General features: G+C 35.6%; 1 non-coding gene across 1 annotated transcript; it reads left to right on the top strand.

Moving 5' to 3' along the window:
- Window positions 1-16,145: 16,145 nt before the first annotated feature.
- On the top strand, window positions 16,146-16,251 carry LOC149133065 (U6 spliceosomal RNA). The gene has a single exon (XR_016243926.1). It is a non-coding gene; the product is annotated as a U6 spliceosomal RNA (small nuclear RNA).
- Window positions 16,252-19,256: the final 3,005 nt, after the last annotated feature.

Raw genomic sequence — 19,256 nt, 5'->3', positions numbered from 1 at the left:
ATCACTACATAACCTCATCACTAGACTGTCGAATCATTATCACCATTCCATTCAGTGCCTTTATGACATCAAAAGGTGTCAGTCCCTATTTAGATCAGTGGTTCTCAACTAGGGTACATATGACCACTGAGGATCCATATAATATTCTTGGTGGGTTCACACAATAAAATAGTAAGTTAGAGATCCATAAAAATATTTTTAGGGCCCCTGAAAGCATTTTGCATTAGATATATGTCTTGGTAAGTATTACAAGAAACAGCTGGGTTTCTTTCTCTAACATTTTACATAGTTCAACCTACACAACAAAATAGGAAAAACAAAATAGGAATTCTGAAGGAAGTTTCTATAAAACTAGTTTCTAAGCATCAAATGGCTTTGGAGATTCACCAGAATAAAATAATAATCAAAGGGGTCCATAGATAAAAAGAGTTGTGAACCCCTGATTTAGATCATCAGCAGACATGTTTCCCAGTGGTGCTTCCAAGCATCTCAGTCTGCCACAAAGATTCTCATTAGATATTTTCAGTAGTTGGTTTCTCCATTGTTAGTCTTTGCAATGCTCCTCATATTGCTGCTCCTGTCCTTTTAGACATAGGCCCTTATCCAGTTTTTATACAGAGAACCTTCATATGACATATAGAGCAAGGCGGGAACAGCATTTATGGCTTTTGATTAGAGTGATTTTCTCCCAAATGAGTTTCCATTAATGGACTAGTCACATCTGTGTCTTGTCCATAAATAAAACAACAGCTGAGTGATGCCAGTGCATGCCCATATACATGAAGGCCTGCCTGCTCTGAGATGCATTATACTTTAGAATGGGATCACAAAGTACTCAGCTACCATGTGTAACCATGAGGAGACAGTGCTAGATTCTTGGTGTGAGAGATTGGGTAGAAAGTTTACATATCAAAGAAAATTTATGAAGATGGTTATCTGGATACAGGATCTGAAAGCAGAGAGGATCAGCATGCACTAACTATAAGTACTACTACACCATTAGTGCTGCACAGACAATTAATACCTATCCTGTATTAAGTATATACACACTAAACAATAATTTGGTTTTACTTTACAATCTAGAAACAGAAGAGAAAAATATATAACAAAAGAATTTTGATGAATTTAGTTTGAAAGAACAGTAAGAGACATCACTGCTCAATATCCTCTGCAATATCATTGTGTTACATTCATTGCAGCCTTAAGAGTTAATTTTTCTTTCAATTTTGTGTACTTTTTGTAATCCTGACTTGACGCTCAAACTCAGGCACACTGGGGGCAAGTGTGCAATTCTTGTTGTTATGAACCTAACTCAGCAGCTGATGAAAGAGTATAGTATCTTTGTTTGTATCTTTTCCTATTGTTTTATTTGTTGTTTATGGTTTATTAACTTTTCTTCTATTTGATAGTAATGTCACTCAAAATATTTTTAATTTACGTTTATATCATTTTTCAGCAACCACCTCTGCCTAATTGCTTTTCTCTCTCACTCCCTTCTTTCCTTCACCTGTTTTTTGCTCTGTCAAGTTCTCTCTCTCTCTTTATCTCCTTATCTGCTTGATTTTAATCTTCCCACAATACTTGTATATCTTCTCATAATTATACAAGGTGTCCCAAAAGTTACTGATGGGTTTCAGTTTTTTATAACTTCCCTAACTTTACAAATAAATGTATGAAATTTGACACAATGTCCCAGTGGCGATATTGTCTGAACCCTCGTCACCACTGATATGTCCCATGATGACGCCGTATTTTGTTGTCTCTATAGGACTGGTCTGAATGGCATACCTTTGCTGACTGACTCTACTGACTGTGTCAGCCCACTATTTATTAGTAGTGGACCAGCCCATTTCTCGCCTGGGGACGTCTGCCACAGCAAATATAAAGGACATAATAAAAATCAATATGCATGAGTCTAATTTTGCAACACCTCTACATCATATATAAAAAATGACATCGCTTAAATGGCACCCGTGCTCTTTCCAAAACTTGCACCATAACACCCTCAAGAGCTTCAGACACCACTTCTTTGATTTCTCAATTAATGTTCTCCTTCAGTTGCACCAGTATCTCCAGTTTGTTGACATAAACCCTCTCTTTCAAGTATCCACGATCGAGACCTTTTTGCACCAAGCCATTCAAAGTAGACCTCACACATGGTTCCAGCAAGATGGGGCAACTGCTTATAGCACAAGAGAAACAATGCTGTTGCTATGGCAGTGCTTTGGAGAGAGAATAATCTCCCGCTATGGCAATGTCAACTGGACTTCATGTTCACCAGAGTTTTTCTTGTGGGGATACCTGAAAGAGAGGATTTATGGCAACAAACTGGAGATCTTGGTACAACTGTAGGAAAAAGTCAATAGAGAAATCAGAGAAATGGGATCTGAAACTCTTGAGAGTGTTATGGTGCAAATTTTGGAAAGAGCATGGGCATGCAAAGCCGAAAGTAGCTACCATTTAAGCAATGTCATTTGTCATATGTGATGTAGTAGTGTTGCAAAATTTGACTTGTGCATATTAATTGTCATCATGTTCTTTATATTGTATCAAAATTTCATGCATTTATTTGCAAAGTTAAGGAAGTTATTAAGAATTGAAACCCATCAGTGACTTTTGGTACACACTGTATTCCACTGCCTGGCCTGCTTCATTCTGCTTTTGACTTTTGACCTGCTGCAGGTCACTTTGTTATCCATCCTGTCTCTCTCTTTCATTGAAGGCTAACGTCCAGATATCTACTTTACTATTTTTCTTCTTCGTCTTCTTCTTGTCAAGGCATCTCCCTGTTTAATATCCTTCATAAGTTCATCTTCACTTGAAAAGTTATTCTTTCATGTAGTTTTGTGTACTTGTTGTCCTATCTTGGGGCAAGTGTGAAACTTGGTTGTTTAATGTGCTGGAATTGCCTTGACCTTGAGTTAGCAGCTGCTGATCTTGTTTGTGTCATGTCCTGTATGTCTACCTGTTGACTGTGCTTCATAAATTTTACTTTTATTTAAGAGTAAGACACATACAATCACAAAATGATACACACACGCGTGCATACACTCACGCACATGCACATACATGCACACACACACACACACATGTATATTTAGAATCAAGGTTGGACAGCTAATGTATTGATGTTGTCTACTGAGGCAGAAATATATACCTGTAGGTCTTCTCTTATCTCCAGAAAAAACAGATTGTTTTTCCTTTAATGTCAATTTTTTTTCTTTTTTGTCAGATTACCTGTGATACCACTACACTACATGTGCACATACAATTCACATTGTGTGCACAGTGTTGAATTCTTACCTGCTGATTTTTTTTTTTTTTTTTTTTTTTGCATATCAAGCACTGGTTACTTCTATAATGTCAGTATATTTCTAGTTGAAAACTATTCTGATTTTGAGGTGCTTCAATTCAAATTATTGCTCCCATGATTGGAATTTCATCACCAGATCTTCCTATTTTACATGGAGCTAAGCCTTTAGCATACAGATGTTCTGTTTTCAAGCTCCCTTGTAATAAACTGGAAAACTATAAAATGAAACCTGTAAAGCAAGCTCTGATAGATACCCTATCTTTATGCTAAATTTTTCACAAACACTTTAGCAACTTTTGACTTGTTGATGGCTTATTTGTTCATGGTTCCCACAATTCTAATAAGCCATTTCTTTACATCTTCACATTAACAAATGACAAATATATAATGCTTCACTTGGTCATAATTTTCTTCTGTATTTGTCTCACGAGGAAGAGAGCCTCACTGCTTGCCTATATTGGCACAAGTTCAAACTGCATCGGATATAAGCTATAAATTTTCCTAATCAAGCTGTGCTATAACTCTTACTTTCACAACCTAGTTCATTAGTTTAATGCTATGCTATGCCAGTCATTGGTTAAAATGCCTCCCTGTACTACCTGATTGACTATGAAATAGCATGCATGTATACTCCTTCACAGGATATTTCACCATCTCAATGACTATTTCTAATGGTCCACCAGCTTTCCCTGATTTCATATCATTAATTGCACTTACTAACATATAGATATCATTTTTTCTCTCTCTGTGATCTTAGAACATTTTCCAGTACTCTTCAATATATGATATATTTTATATATATATCAAATACACACACATACACATACACACATATATGTATATGTAGGCAATGCATATACATACATATATGCATATATAGATATACACACACGCACACACACACACACACACACATACACACACACACACACACATATATATATATATATATATTTATATTTATATATATATATATATATATATATATATATATATATATTGTCATGAATTTTCTTCTTCATATACTTGCTGTAATTGGAATTTTCCTCCTTTCAAAGGAGAGACAGCTTAATGGCTCTTTTGAAAGCCTCCAGAGAAAGCCAATTCATGTAAAATATTTCTGAATTATGTCACTAATTAGAGATATATGTGTTGAAATGAAGAAGAAAATAAATAAGATGTTAATGCAGTGAGCAACTCCCATGCATTATTATTGTTATCTAATTAAGGGGAAGAAGACAATATTTTTTAATGATACAAAGGTCAGTAAGCCAAAAGAAAGAATATGAATATACTGGCTAGTTAGCTAGAAGGCATGACAATTTTTATATTTTATTTTGGTCATTCTGAATATGCCTTTAATTTTTCTGTGATTTCTTTTTTTTTTTTTTTACGAGGGTGAGAATATTCTAAAGGGAATAAAATGAATTGCTTAAAGTTTAAGGTGTTTATGGGTTTTATTCGTAAGTTAATACGGGGTTAATTTCTGAAAGTTTTGTTATTTCATAGAAATCACTAGAGAAAGTAGTAGGGTTTTTTTTGTTACTGCAGCATTGTTTTTTAGATGTTTTAACATCGCATCTGTTATGCAGAACTGGCAAAATATGTTTCTTCCCTAATGTAACTTAAAGGCTGTGATCTAGGTGTTAAGAAAACAGTGTCTCTATCAAAGTTATCACATTATAATGGCTTATCTTTTAAGCAATAGTCACAAGCATTGTCATCACCATTGTCATTGTCGTCCTCATCATTTTGGTAATGAAGTTTTGTAAGCATCTTCTCTAAATCCTGTAGTAATTTGCATAATTACTGCATGATAATTATTTTTCTAAATAAGATGCTATATAAATGCCTGTTACAGTTCTTTGGTGTATTGAACATTCTTAAAAAAACAGCAATTATCAAGCACTGACATAGCTAAGCCACATTTTTTTTTACAAATGGTTAGTTATCACATTTATGCTCATTTATGCTTAACATGCATCAAATAAGAAGTTCACTAAACTCATTATTTGTTAGCAATCTAAAATGGGACTGGTCTCCACAATGTCAAGAATCATTCAAGAAATTCAAAGAAATACTTTCTTCCAATCTGATATCGACACATTTTGATCCTAGCAAAAGAGCTTATCATTGCTGCAGATGCATCAGATTACAGAATTGGAGCAGTGCTCTTGCATAAAATGGTTAATGGGTTATATAAGCCAGTTATGCATGCTTCTAAAAGTCTACCAAAAGTTGAAAAGAAATATTTACAATTAGAAAAAAGAAAGTATTGGCACTTGTTTATGCAGTGAAAAAACTTCATTGCATGATACAGGGTAAAACATTTGCTCTTCATACTGACCATAAACCACTCTTGAAAATATTTGGTTCAAAATCTGGAAATTCAGCAATGACTGAAAACATTGCAATGGCTCATACAAATTGAAGCTGAGATCCACCAAGTGCTAATGGATTTAATCAAATTTTTACCTGCTACTTTAGAGCTGGTGAAACAAGAAACTTGAAATGAACTTGTTCTACAAGAAGTTATTAAATATCGTAGGTATAGCGACACAGAAAAAATCTGCAATGAAGATATGTAACTATTCTATTTGAAACATCTTTCAGTTGTTGATGACTGTTTAATGATTGCTAATCATGTTATTTTAAACAGTCTTAAAAAGTTGCTATTCAACCAATTTCATGCAACACCATCCAAGAACTTCAAGAATGAAGGCTTTAGCAAGACATAACATTTATTGGCCAGGACTTGGCAAAAGATATTGAGTCTCTTGTGCAAGCATGTTCAAAATGTGCAAAAGACTCAAAATTATCTGTTCAGGTAAGAATTCCTTGGTCAGTTCTGAAAATACCATGGTATAGAGTACACAAATTTTGTGGGACCTCATAATGGTAACTACTTTTTAATCATGGTCAATGCATTATGTAAATGGTCAAAGGTTTTCATTATGTATCAAACAACAATTTCATTCACAATACAAAAGCTATACCAAGTTTTTTCAAATATTTTGGTCACCTTCTGGTTTTAGTGTTGGATAAGGGTCCATAATTCACTTCCCTAGAATTCACAACATTTTCTAAGAAAAATGCCATGGATCGTTTAAGAACTGTTCCATATCATCCTCAATCCAATGGATTAGCAGAGAGATCCCTGGATACCCTTAAGCATTCATTATCCAAATTGAAGGGAGTGGCAAGTTAGAAGAAAATTTACAACTATTTTTAATGAACTACTGAATAATACCAAATTCTGCTCTGCCTGTGAATAAGTCATCTCTAGAAATAAGGTTTCAAAGACAAATTCTAGTATACGTATTTGATATTAGACCATATCATCCCAAGTGACAAGATGGTCTGGTGATAAAGCAGAGAAGTAACATCATATATAAAGTATTAGTTGAACCGTTCACCTTGACGCAGCATATTAACCAGTTAAGATGGAAGAGAAAACAATCAATACCACTATATATGAATCAAGATCAAGGAAATATGAAAACTCAAGATATTCAAACTCAGAAACCACTTCATCAAAATTTTTAAAAATCTGTCAAAACAGAAAACCTGCAGAACACATGCAGGTAAACCCTCAAAATAACACTTATTCATATACCAACTGTTCATCGTTGAATAAAAGGAGAGATAAGATAACTCCAGTTGTCTTGACACAAAACATTGTTTATTAATTGTCTATTTTTGTTTATCCAATCATTTGACACAATTCTATCACGTGTTTTCCTACTCCCATATTCTTTATCATTTAGCTTACACCTGTTCAACCAACTGAGCGACATCTTATTGACTCTATTAGGTTATATTTGTTATACATTGACTCGTTTTATAGATTAGTTCTTTTTTACCTTGGGGCACTTTTTTGTATTATCTTATTCATTTACATCGTAAACGACTGAAATTACAGTTTACAATTTTGCAGTTTATTTTAGAATTATTGCAATATTTTTTGTTCATTAATGAAATCATTATCTGAGCACAAAATCATTATTTATTCCCACATTATAACACTTTTTATCACACAACCAGTGAGATAATGTGTGGGTGAGTACTGAGATATCATTTGTGAGAAGACTATTTAGGATGATGAAGGCCATTACTATGGAAACAAAAATATGGTATGGAACTGCTATTATGAAATGCTGCTGAACAGGGAGAATACATGGGATAAAGGAGGAGCTGCTTCTTGCTGACCCTACCAAGGTATCAGAAATTGACGATAACAACAGTATGGTAGATAGTGAAATCAAGGGCAGGAAAAGAGAGAAAGCCACATGTCCATCAAGGATAGTTGTAGAGATTCCTAAAATATCTGGTGCGGGAGGACATGCAATTACTTCTTGAATAGCTAATAGTCATACATGAAGATTTCATACCCAATGACTGACATAGCTATATCATTGTAAATTTCTACAAAAGGAAAGATGTATTAGAAAGACAGGACTATAGAGGAAACAATCTACTAGATTAGGTTATGGAGATCATGAAGAGAATCATAGCACAATTAGTCCATGATAGAGGAGACCTAGATGAGATGCAGTTTGGCTTTGTCTCCAGAAATGTCCCATACGATGCAATTTTTCTAATTAAAACTAAACCATTATTCATGGCTTTTGTTTATTTGGAGAAAGCATTTAACAGTGCATCACACCCAATAATTTGATGGTCATTGAAGAAATTAGGTGTAGACAAATGGCTTTCAAAGGATGTACAAGTTATGTAGGAAGATGCAATAAGTAAATTTAGAGTGATGGGAAAAAGGCATTGGAGAGGCGATGCATACCTTGTGTGCAGATAAATTAAAATTTTTCTTTTTTTTTTCAATCCAAAAATCTGATCAAAGTTAAAAGAAATATGGTACAAGTGAAAAAATAGTTTTTATTTTTCAGTTGCAGTGAAGAACCATGCACATTGAAGAAACTACTTATATTTCGATTGGTTTTCACAAAAATGTTAAAATACGAGTTGGGAAAGAAATTTGAATGTTATTTTAGGGGGTCTGGAATTAAAATTCAGAAAAAATAACTTAAAATGGAGATTCTTCTCCAATTTTTCATTGAAGAATTATGTATGTTCAAAAGCAAAAGAGACTTTCTATTCCAATGGATTGACAGTGAAATGCTAAAATACAAATTGACAAAGAAAGTCAAAGGTTGTTTTGGAAAGTTCAACATATAATTTGCATATGAGTAAATAAATGATTATTCAAATAATAATCATGATTTTGAAGAACAAAATGAACAAAATGAAATGCTTATAGAAATATTGCATAGAATTTGAGTGTTTCCAGTGTCTTTCAATGATGGCAGGTGAATCAAAAATACTGTAGTTCGTTGTAGGATATAAATAATAAGATCACTTGCTCATCGGGAAATTTGTAAGTTTGATTTGAAGTTTTTTTTTACCACTATTATAGGTATATATATATATATATATATATATATATATATATACCTATATAGTGAAATTAAGAAATCAACTTGTATATAAACGAATCCCTCAAATCCATCACCGTACACACACACACACACACACACACACACACACACACACACAGAATCACACATCTATGTATGTATTTATGTATGTCTGAAGATAATCAAACCAAGTTTTCATCATTTTGTGCCATTCACCCAATAAGTATTTCTGCCAAATTTGGTGAAAATTCATTCAGCTGTTTTACAGTATTCTTGCAAACACACAGACAAACAGACAAAGATGAGTGATTAGAATACCCTGTCTTCACTTATGTGTGCAGGGTAAAAGTGATTTAAGTTATGAAATTAATTTGAAGTTTGGAGGTCATAAAGGTTCAGTACTATTACCTCTCTTATTCATCATAGAGGATTTTAAGACTGGATGCCCATGGGAACTATATACTGATGTTGTAGTTCTCATAGATGTGGAAACTAAACATATAAGTGAGATATCTTGAGGTAAACCTAGCAAAGACAAAGATTTTAGTAAGTAGGAAAGAAGAAATGACCCTGGTATCTTCAGGGAAATGATTTTGTTTGACATGCAGAAAAAGAGTAGGTATAAACTCCATATGTTGCACTCAAGGTAACCTATGTATACACAGGAAATGTAGTAGAATCACAGTGTGACTTTCCTTCCTTCTCAAGACACACTCATGACCCATCACTTTCCTAAATGCAACTCTTCGTTTAAACCACTTTGCTTACAACCCAGAACCATCGTACTTATTATCAACCTTTCATCCATTAACAATGTTCTCTCTACCCATACTTTCATTGTACACCTGATCCCACTAAGCTACTAATTAGCTGTCCTCCCTCCACCATCATATGCCTCTCACCCTTCTTATGCACTACACTTGCCTTTTACTTCCCCCACTCACTCTTGCAAGTTACCCAACAGCATCCCTTTCTTGTCCTTCTCCTGTCAGCTGTTTTCTCATTACTATTCTGCTGCTCCACATTGTCACTCATCTCCTATTCTCCCTCCTCAAGCCTGTGCCCTCTGCCCCAATCACTTTTGCCCACCTCTTGTCTTGAATGTCTACCCTGACACCTCTTCCCCATTGTTACTTCATCATTCTCCAGCTTCACTCAGTCACTCTCACACGCTTTTCTGAAGTATGAGGAGTCATGTAGCTCCTCCATAAAAAAAAAAAAAAAAAAAACTTGATCGGTTCTGATCCCTTCTCTCATACTATTAATCCTCACTTTCAAGCTCCCACCCACTGGGAGCTCATAGTTCTTGCAAACAGCACTAGTGCTGGTGATACACACACAAAAAGCATCCAGTACACACTGTAAAGTTATTGGCATTAAGTAGGGCCTCCGGCTGTAGAAACCATGCCAAAGCAGATATTGGAGCATAATGCAGTCCTTAGGCCCATAGGATCTAGTCAAAAGGCCTAAACCATACCAGCATAGAACATGTAAATGCTGACAATGATATACATACATATGTGTGTGCATGTGTGTGTGTGTTTGTATGTATGTATGTGCATGCATGTGTGCACATGCGTGTGTGTCTGTTTATGTGTGTGTGTGTGTGTGTATATATATATATATATATATATATATATGTATATATATATATGTGTGTCTGGTGTTGCCATCCGGTTTCACCAGTCCTCAGTCAAATCGTCCAACCCATGCTAGCATGGAAAGCGGACGTTAAACGATGATGATGATGATGATGATGATATATATATGTATATATATATGTGTGTGTATATATATATATATATATATATATATATATATATATATATATATATATATATATATATATATATATATATATATGTATATATATATGTGTGTATATATATATATATATATATATATATATATATATATATATATATATATATATATATATATATATATATATATATATATACACACACATACATATGCACATGCACATACACAGATAGGCACTCTCAGACATGTGCATATTTATAAAGACCTCTTACATTAGCTAAATATGTCTTTTGTGATTTTAAAGCAGTAGTGTGTGATTTAAGGACGATTTGACTTCCACAGTTAGCCTTTCAAACAACTTTGTAAAATCCTCCTGTTTGGATTGTGGATGATGGTTATTGGTTTCTTTACACAGAGAAAATTAATTTATCAACTGTGGAGGTTACTTTGGGCTGAATATTTTGATAGATGTAAAAATACAAATTAATTAATATAATTGAAATTAACTGTTCTGTTTTACAATTAATTTGAAATAATTGTATTTTAATGTTTGTTTATTCACAGCATTTTGATAATTAACTGCATTGTTTTAATGGATGTGTGTATCCATTATTCCATGTGTGCAGATATACATTAATCCATCTCCCTAAAGTTTTACTTTATCAGTAAATGTATATGTATGGTAATAGTGACTATCATAGCAAATCTAATTAGTTAAATAGACAGTGCAGAAATCTTTGCTTTCATGAAATTTATCAAAGGCAGGTCACCTTTCGATAAATTGTTTCTGTATATTTTTTAACTTTCTTGAATACATTATACAAACCACACTTCACCCACACATGACCATCTTCCTAGAGTCTTTCAGGCATGTGACAATGTAGTGAAGGATTGTTCCTTGAGAAGAATAAATGGAAGAGAGAAAGCTGGCTGTAAAACAGGAGTTGGTGAAGCAGTGCTGAATAAGAGAATGGCAAGTTTGCTGCAAATTATTTCAAGTGGTCTGCCAGGATTTTATGGAATGCTCACTCTGCAAATATCTGATTGCACTAGTGCCAAAAATAGAGTGAAGTATATATTCATCAATAAACCTGAGAGAAAGCCACTAGGTGGCCTGAGTAAAAGAGGACAGGCTTGTTGCTGCTGCAATGCAGGCTAGAATTCAATCAAACCCAGGTAGGTCAAATGAGTGAAGGAGTCTGATGGGGAAAGACTTGATTGGAAGTTCCCCTTGATCCCAGGAACATCACTGATGATTCATTTCCATCAGTACAGTTCTACTGAAGTTGCTTCTTACACTAGTATCTCTTGACATCTAAGTGGACTCATCTATTCATGATTAATATGGATTGCTTTCCACAAAAACCTGTGGCAGGATATGAAATAATCTCTCAGTTATTAATTTTGTATTCTATTAACTTGTTCATTATCATACTTTAAATATCAGCTTAAATATATATCAATTAGGAAATCTAAGTTAGAAAACATAAGCAACACTAGTACATAACCCTTTTGGTATAACAAACCACTATCTGGATCCTCAATCTGCTAGAAATAACCATCAAATTTCATTTAAATTACAAACTAATCATTTGCAAAAAGAACAGATAAAATAATCTGATCCTGAAAAGTACATAGTAAAAAGAAAAAAGAAAGAAATGGTGACCGCTGGAATGTTTTTATATGAAGCCTCTAATCTAATTGATCAAGATTGATTTATGGTCAAACAATGACAATGTATTTTATAATGAGCCAGTGGAGGTGCTGTGCGATCGTTCAGTGCTAGAAAAAGTAGCTGCATCTTGCTCAAATCACATTTTGCTATCTTATAGTATAAAGTGACACATTGTATAGTATAAGCAATGTACACAATTGTTGTTGTCATCATAATCATCATTACCATCACAACCATCATCATTATTGTTTTTCTTAGAATTAACGTTTTTGCTTTTCACCCTGGTATGTGTTAGATGCTATATTTTATGGTCAGATGTCCTTCCTGACACCAATTTTTTCACTTGTTGCAACAAGCATAGATGCAGTGTACTTATTCTAAAGTCTGGGATAGACAATATCTAATAAAAATATTATGATGGTCATTGTTAGAAAGGTTTTGATCAAAATTTGCTACTCGATCAAGGCTGGTCTAAGGTTAAACAACAAATTTTTGTTATAAAAGGTACGGCACTTTATTAAACCATGTGGGTTAGAAAAGCGAAACGCAAGAGGGTCAGCTGTAAAGTTCATAAGTTGAACAAGATACTCTCATGGAATATGACCATTTTTCAACATAGTCCCCTTTTTAGTCCACACACTTCTACCATTGGTGTTGCAGTGCTTCATTCTCCTTGATGCAGAAGCTTTCATCTTGCTGGTCAAAACAGTCAACAGCAGAAATGACGTCATCATCACTGTGTTTTTCCATGTTGGGGAACAGATGATTGTCAGATGGGGCCAAATCAGGAGAATAACAATGGTGATCAACCAGGTCAAAGCTGCAGTCACACACTGCAATCAGTAAAAGTAAGGACTTGTGTACTGGAGCATTATCCCCATGAAACAAGACACCTTTCATCAGTTTTCCTGAGGATTTGGTCTTGATAGTCTTTCATAACTGTCTCAGCAAGTTGGCATTGTATTCTCCATTGATGGCGTGTCCCTTTTGTTTGAAGATAGTCAATAAGCACAATACCTTTTGCGTCCCCAAAACTGAGGCTGTCACCTTCTGTGCTGATGAAAACCTTGGCCTTCTTTGGAGCAGGTGAGGAAGGGTATTTCTACTGCATAAATTGTCTCTTTGTCTCTGGATCAAAGTGATGAACCCAACACTCATCTTCGCTTAGGAAACATTTGAGGAAAGCAGCTGGATCTGCTTCAAGCAATGTCAGATTTTCAGCGATGTGATCAACCTTGTGTGCTTTTGATTAGGTGTCACATGATGTGGCACTCACCAAGTAGAAAGCTTCATTATGCTAAGTTCATGGTGCAGAATATTCTCAACTCTCTCATGGGATATGCTAATAGCATTGGCTATTTGATTTACAGTCAATCACCTGACATCCATCGCCATGTGGTGAACACAATGAATGTTTTTTCAGTGGTAGCAGTTTCAAACCATCCAGACATTGGGTCATCTTCAAGACTTCCCCTTCCCCTCCTAAATTTAGTAGCCCACTTTTGCACTGCTGATAAAACTGGAGTGTCAGCAAGCATGTCAACATGAATGTTCTTGGGAGCTAAGTCCTTTTTCTGCAGGTATGCCAAATTTTGTCCATTTCCAAATAATGTTAATATGAGTTACATTTGAATTCTTCTTTGAACAGTCAGGTGTCAGTTTATCTAAAAAGAAGCAATGAGGTTATTAATAAGAAGGGTTGAAATTAATGCATGCAAGATTTCATAACTCTAGCCTCATTCTATGAACTTGGATGATTGACATGTTTGAAATAGTTGTCAGATTTCATTTTTATGAACACTACTGGCTAAAAGAAGGAATTCAAATTTTGTATAATGTAGTCCTATGTATTCCTAAAACGATTGTATAGTTGCAATTGGAATACATATGATTACTGATCTGCTAAATCAGAATTGTGTTGTTAAACAACAAAAACAAATAACTTGCCAAAGAATCAGTCATCTGATTTTGACAAAGTGTGTGCTGACTACTTCCAGTCATATTTTTTTGCTTAGTAATACTATTACTGGCTATGGATTTATGTCAATGAATACTGGGTCTGTTGGAAATTTTTCCAAGGATGGCATTTCCTCAAAAAACAAAAGTACAGGCTAACATAAATAATGCAGTGAGCCAAATGAAATTTTTAATCAATTGGTTTACAGCTGTAATGATAATAAAATTGTTGATGGACAATTTGTCTTGAAGAGTAACCAAGGAGAGCACTCTGATTCTTAAATTGAATATGAAATAGAGATATGCTGTGGAAAATAAGTGCTTCATTTTTATAAGTTATAGTGATAACCCCAGTCATTTTCAAATTGTATTTAACCTCTTTGGTGAGGCATTGTCTAATATCATCACCGTTTAAGATATGTTTTTCATGCTGGTATGGGTTGGTCAGTTTGACAGGAGCTGACCAGCCAGAGAGCTGACCAGGCTCCAATTGCCTGTTTTGACTCTGCCTAATGCTAACCATTTTACAGACTGTACTGGATGCTTTTTACATGCTACTGGCATGAGTGCTTTTAATGTGGCACCAGCATGAGAGCATTTTACATGGTACCAGCATCTATAGAACACTGCCCCTAGGATTGGGAGAGGGGGTGGGGGCATAGCCATAAAAAGTGTCTTAATTATTGTCTTTACAAGAAGATCACAAATTAAAACTGCTATGAGAATTGGTATAACCCCAAAATTATTAATTACCAGACAATCAATAATGTATGTCTTAGATTAGAAATGATATATAGAATAGATATATAGACATATCCATATATGCATTTTGTGACATAGTGTGATTATGTTCCATAAAGATTTTTATGGCAGTCTGGAAATAGATCAAAGCTTATGATTTCATTTGTTAGTTCTTCACAATTCTTAAGGATCTGCATGCTTCTCCTTCCCATGTGACTAAGCAATAATAATGGATAATAAATTAAAATCTGGGCTGTTTAGTTCAGAATTTGCAGCCATGAGGTCTCTATTTTGAACGTATTCTGTCACACCATGAGTTATTTAATACCTTGTGAGCAAAATAGAGTGATGGAAACTGTATGGAAGCCTGTGGTTATTGGTGTGTATGTGTGCATCCATATGCACTTGTGTGTGCATGTGGGCATGCACATGTGTGTGCATGTGTGTGTGTGTGTATGTGTGTGCACATGTTTGTCTTTCATGTCTGTCTCTGCCAATGTTTTTATTTATGTAACAGAAGGAGATTGCAAAGAAAAGTGCGAGACTTGAAAATAAGTAAGTGCATCAACATGTTTGGCTAAAAGCTTTTAAGGTATTGCTCCAGCATGACTAACACAGGGAAGAGAATAGATGAGTGAAAGTGTACACAATTGCCAATCTGATGATAATTAATACAGCACCAGTACAGTATGAGTCATGAATAGATAAACATCTTTAAAAGCATATGTGGCTGGTGCCATGTAAAAAGCACTCAGTAGACTCAGTAAAGTGGTTGGCATTGGGCATTCAGCCATAGAAACCATGCCAAACAGACAATGGAGCCTGGGATGGATGCCAGTCTTGCCAGTTCCTGTCAAACTGTCCAGCCCAATCCAGCATGGGAAACAGACATTAAATGATGATGATAATGATGATAATAATGATGATGATGATGATGATTATGTATTTCATTCCACAATGAAACTAGATCCCATGGAGTGGAGGCACTAGTGGATACTGATGAATTTTAAAACAGTCATGAAAATAAGAACAATCAGTTCCATGTTACTTTTAGCTGCTGAAAATGCCTACATGGGCCTCCCTTCACAGAGATATGGCTATTTTTGTACTACATTTATATATTCAGGCATTCTACAAGCACTCTTCATTATACTCATCAAACAAATGTATTAGCTTCTCTGTGTATTGATGCATATATATTTATGTATGTACATTTGTGTATGTGTACATGTGTATATATATATCATATATTTATAATATATACATTTTGCTTTGGTAATACATAAACTAAAATTGGAATGATACAGAGAATATTAGCATGGCCCCTGCACAAGGATGACATGCAAATTCGTGAAGTGTTCCATATTTTTAAAAATATAGGCACAGGAGTGGCTGTGTGGTAAGTAGCTTGCTTACCAACGACATGGTTCCGGGTTCAGTCGCACTGCATGGTGTCTTGGGAAAGTGTCTTCTACTATAGCATCAGGCCAACCAAAGCCTTGTGAGTGGATTTGGTTGACAGAAACTGAAAGAAGCCCATCATATATCATCATCATCATCATCGTTTAACGTCTGCTTTCCATGCTAGCATCGGTTGGAAGATTTGACTGAGGACTGGTGAAACCGGATGGCAACACCAGGCTCCAATCTGATTTGGCAGAGTTTCTACAGCTGGATGCCCTTCCTAACGCCAACCACTCAGTGAGTGTAGTGGGTGCTTTTACATGTCACCCGCACGTACTGGCAACGGCCATGCTCAAAATGGTGTATTTTATGTGCCACCTGCACAGGAGCCAGTCCAGGGGCACTGGCAACGATCTCGCTCGAAAATCCCATGAAGGCCAGTCAGACGGTACTGGCAACGGCCACGCTCAAAATGGTGTATTTTATGTGCCACCCACACAAGAGCCAGTACAGGGGCACTGGCAACGATCTCGCTCGAAAATCCCATGAAGGCCAGTCAGACGGTACTGGCAACGGCCACGCTCAAAATGGTGTATTTTATGTGCCACCCACGCAAGAGCCAGTACAGGGGCACTGGCAACGATCTCGCTCGAAAATACTTACACATGTCATGGGCACAAGTGCCTGAAAGGCGACGCTGGGCACAGGTGCTATCCCCAATTGCTTGCCCCAATAAGTCTTCGCAAGCTGAGTTTCGTGTCCAATGAAGGAGATGACGTTGGCACGGGTGCCAGTCGTCGAATTTAGTTCGATTTCACTTGCCTCAACAAGTCTTTGCAAGCGGAGTATAGTGTCCAATGTAGGAAAGGTACGCATGAGTGGGCTGGCTACACCCCTGGCAGAGGCTTTGGATTTAGGTCTCACTTGGCTTGCCAGGTCTTCTCACGCGGAGCACATTTCCAAAGGTCTCGGTCAGAAGTCATCGCCTCGGTGAGGCCCAATGTTCGAAGGTCTTGCCTCACCACCTCAGCCCAGGTCTTCCTGGGCCTATCTCTTCCACGGATTCCCTCAACTGTTAGCGTGTGGCACTTTTTCACGCAGCTATCCTCGTCCATTCTCACCACATGTCCATACCAGCGCAATCGCCTCTCTTGAACACCACAACTGATGCTTCTTATGTTCAGCTTTTCTCTCAAGATACTTACACTCTGTCGGGTATGCACACTGACATTACGCATCAAGCGGAGCATACTGGCTTCATTCCTTGCGAGCTTACCCATGTCCTCATATATATATACACACATATATATATATATATATATATATATATATATATATATATATATATATATATATATATATATATATATATATATATATATATACATATACATATATATATATATATATATATATATATGTATATATATATATATGCATATATATATATATATATGTATATATGTATGTATGTATGTATGTATGTATGTATGTATGTATATGTTTGTGTGTCTGTGTTTGTCCCCCCACAATGGCTTCACAACCGATGTTGGTGTGTTTACATCCCTGTAACCTAGTGGTTCAGCAAAAGAGACTGATGCAATAAGTACTAGGTTTACAAAGAATAAGTCCTGGGGGTGATTTGTTCGACTAAAGGTGGTGCTCCAACATGGCCACTGTCAAGTGACTGAAACAAATAAAAGAACATACATACATACACAAATACACATACATACGCAGACGTAAACATATATAATTACATAGACAGACAGACAGACAGGTAGCTAGCTAGCTAGATAGATAGATAGACAGATAGATAGATAGATAGATAGAAAGATAGATAGATAGAGAGAGAGAGAGAGAAAGAGAGAAGGGGGGAGAAAGACAGAGAGAGAAAGAAAGAGTGAAAAACTGATTAAAGTTGGATGCATTTTTCTATGTTATTTCTCACTTAATTGTTGTGTTTAGAAATCCCACAGGCATCTGTTTTACTTTTCATGTTTTGATATCATTGCTGTGGTTGTTGCTGATATCAAGCCAGACTTGGTCCTGATCAACTATGACCGATGATCAAAGGCATTTTATGATCAGAAGCAGATCTATGATCAAAGTCTTTTATACTATGACCATCCTGCCATTATTTCACACAGTATACGTCTAACTACATAATGTAAGAATATTTTTCCTTGTTTTAAGACAACAGTAGCTTTTTTTAGGAGACTGAATGGCCACACAGAGGCTCCATCACTGAGTTGTGACTTACTGTTTGATAAGCTATATATCACTGAGATACTGTAGATGACCAAATAAAAAAATATAACAAAGAGAATAGGAATATGAAACTGGAAGCCTCTCAAGGGTATAAAACATCTTAATTCTTCTCATGACTTAATAGGGGATTTTGATCTGGTGAACTGTCATGCAAGTAATATTGATATTAAATTTTGGCATAAGGCCAGAAATTTCAGGGTAGGGGATAAGTCGATTACATCAACCTCAGTGCTCAAATGGTACTTATTTTGTTGACACCAAAAGGATGAAAAGCAAAGTCAAGCTCAGCAGAATTTGAACTCAGAGCATAAAGGTGGATGAAGTGCCATGAAACATCTTGCCCAGTGTGCTTATGATTCTGCCAGCTCACCACCTTAATGTCATGCAAGAAATATTTGCCAAAACTTTGTAAATTCACATGATAAATAAATGAATAAATAGAAACTCATTGAATAATGTAATCCTAGATATACTATCTAGTGAAATGTGTGTGGCTTAGTGGTTTAGGTATTTGGTTCACAATTGTAAGGATGTGAGTTCAGTTCCCGATGGTGCATTGTATTTTGAACAAGACACTTTATTTCATGTTGCTCCAGTCACCTCAGCTGGCAAAAATGAGTTGCACCTGTAATTCAAAGGGCTAGCATTGTTACATTCTGTGTTATGCTGAATATCCTTGAGAACAACATTAAGGGTACAT

This window comes from Octopus bimaculoides, chromosome 12 (assembly GCF_046866305.1).
Source record: "Octopus bimaculoides isolate indiv1 chromosome 12, ASM4686630v1, whole genome shotgun sequence".
Taxonomy (NCBI): Eukaryota; Metazoa; Mollusca; class Cephalopoda; order Octopoda; family Octopodidae; genus Octopus; species Octopus bimaculoides.
This window is presented reverse-complemented; position numbering and strand designations above follow the sequence as displayed.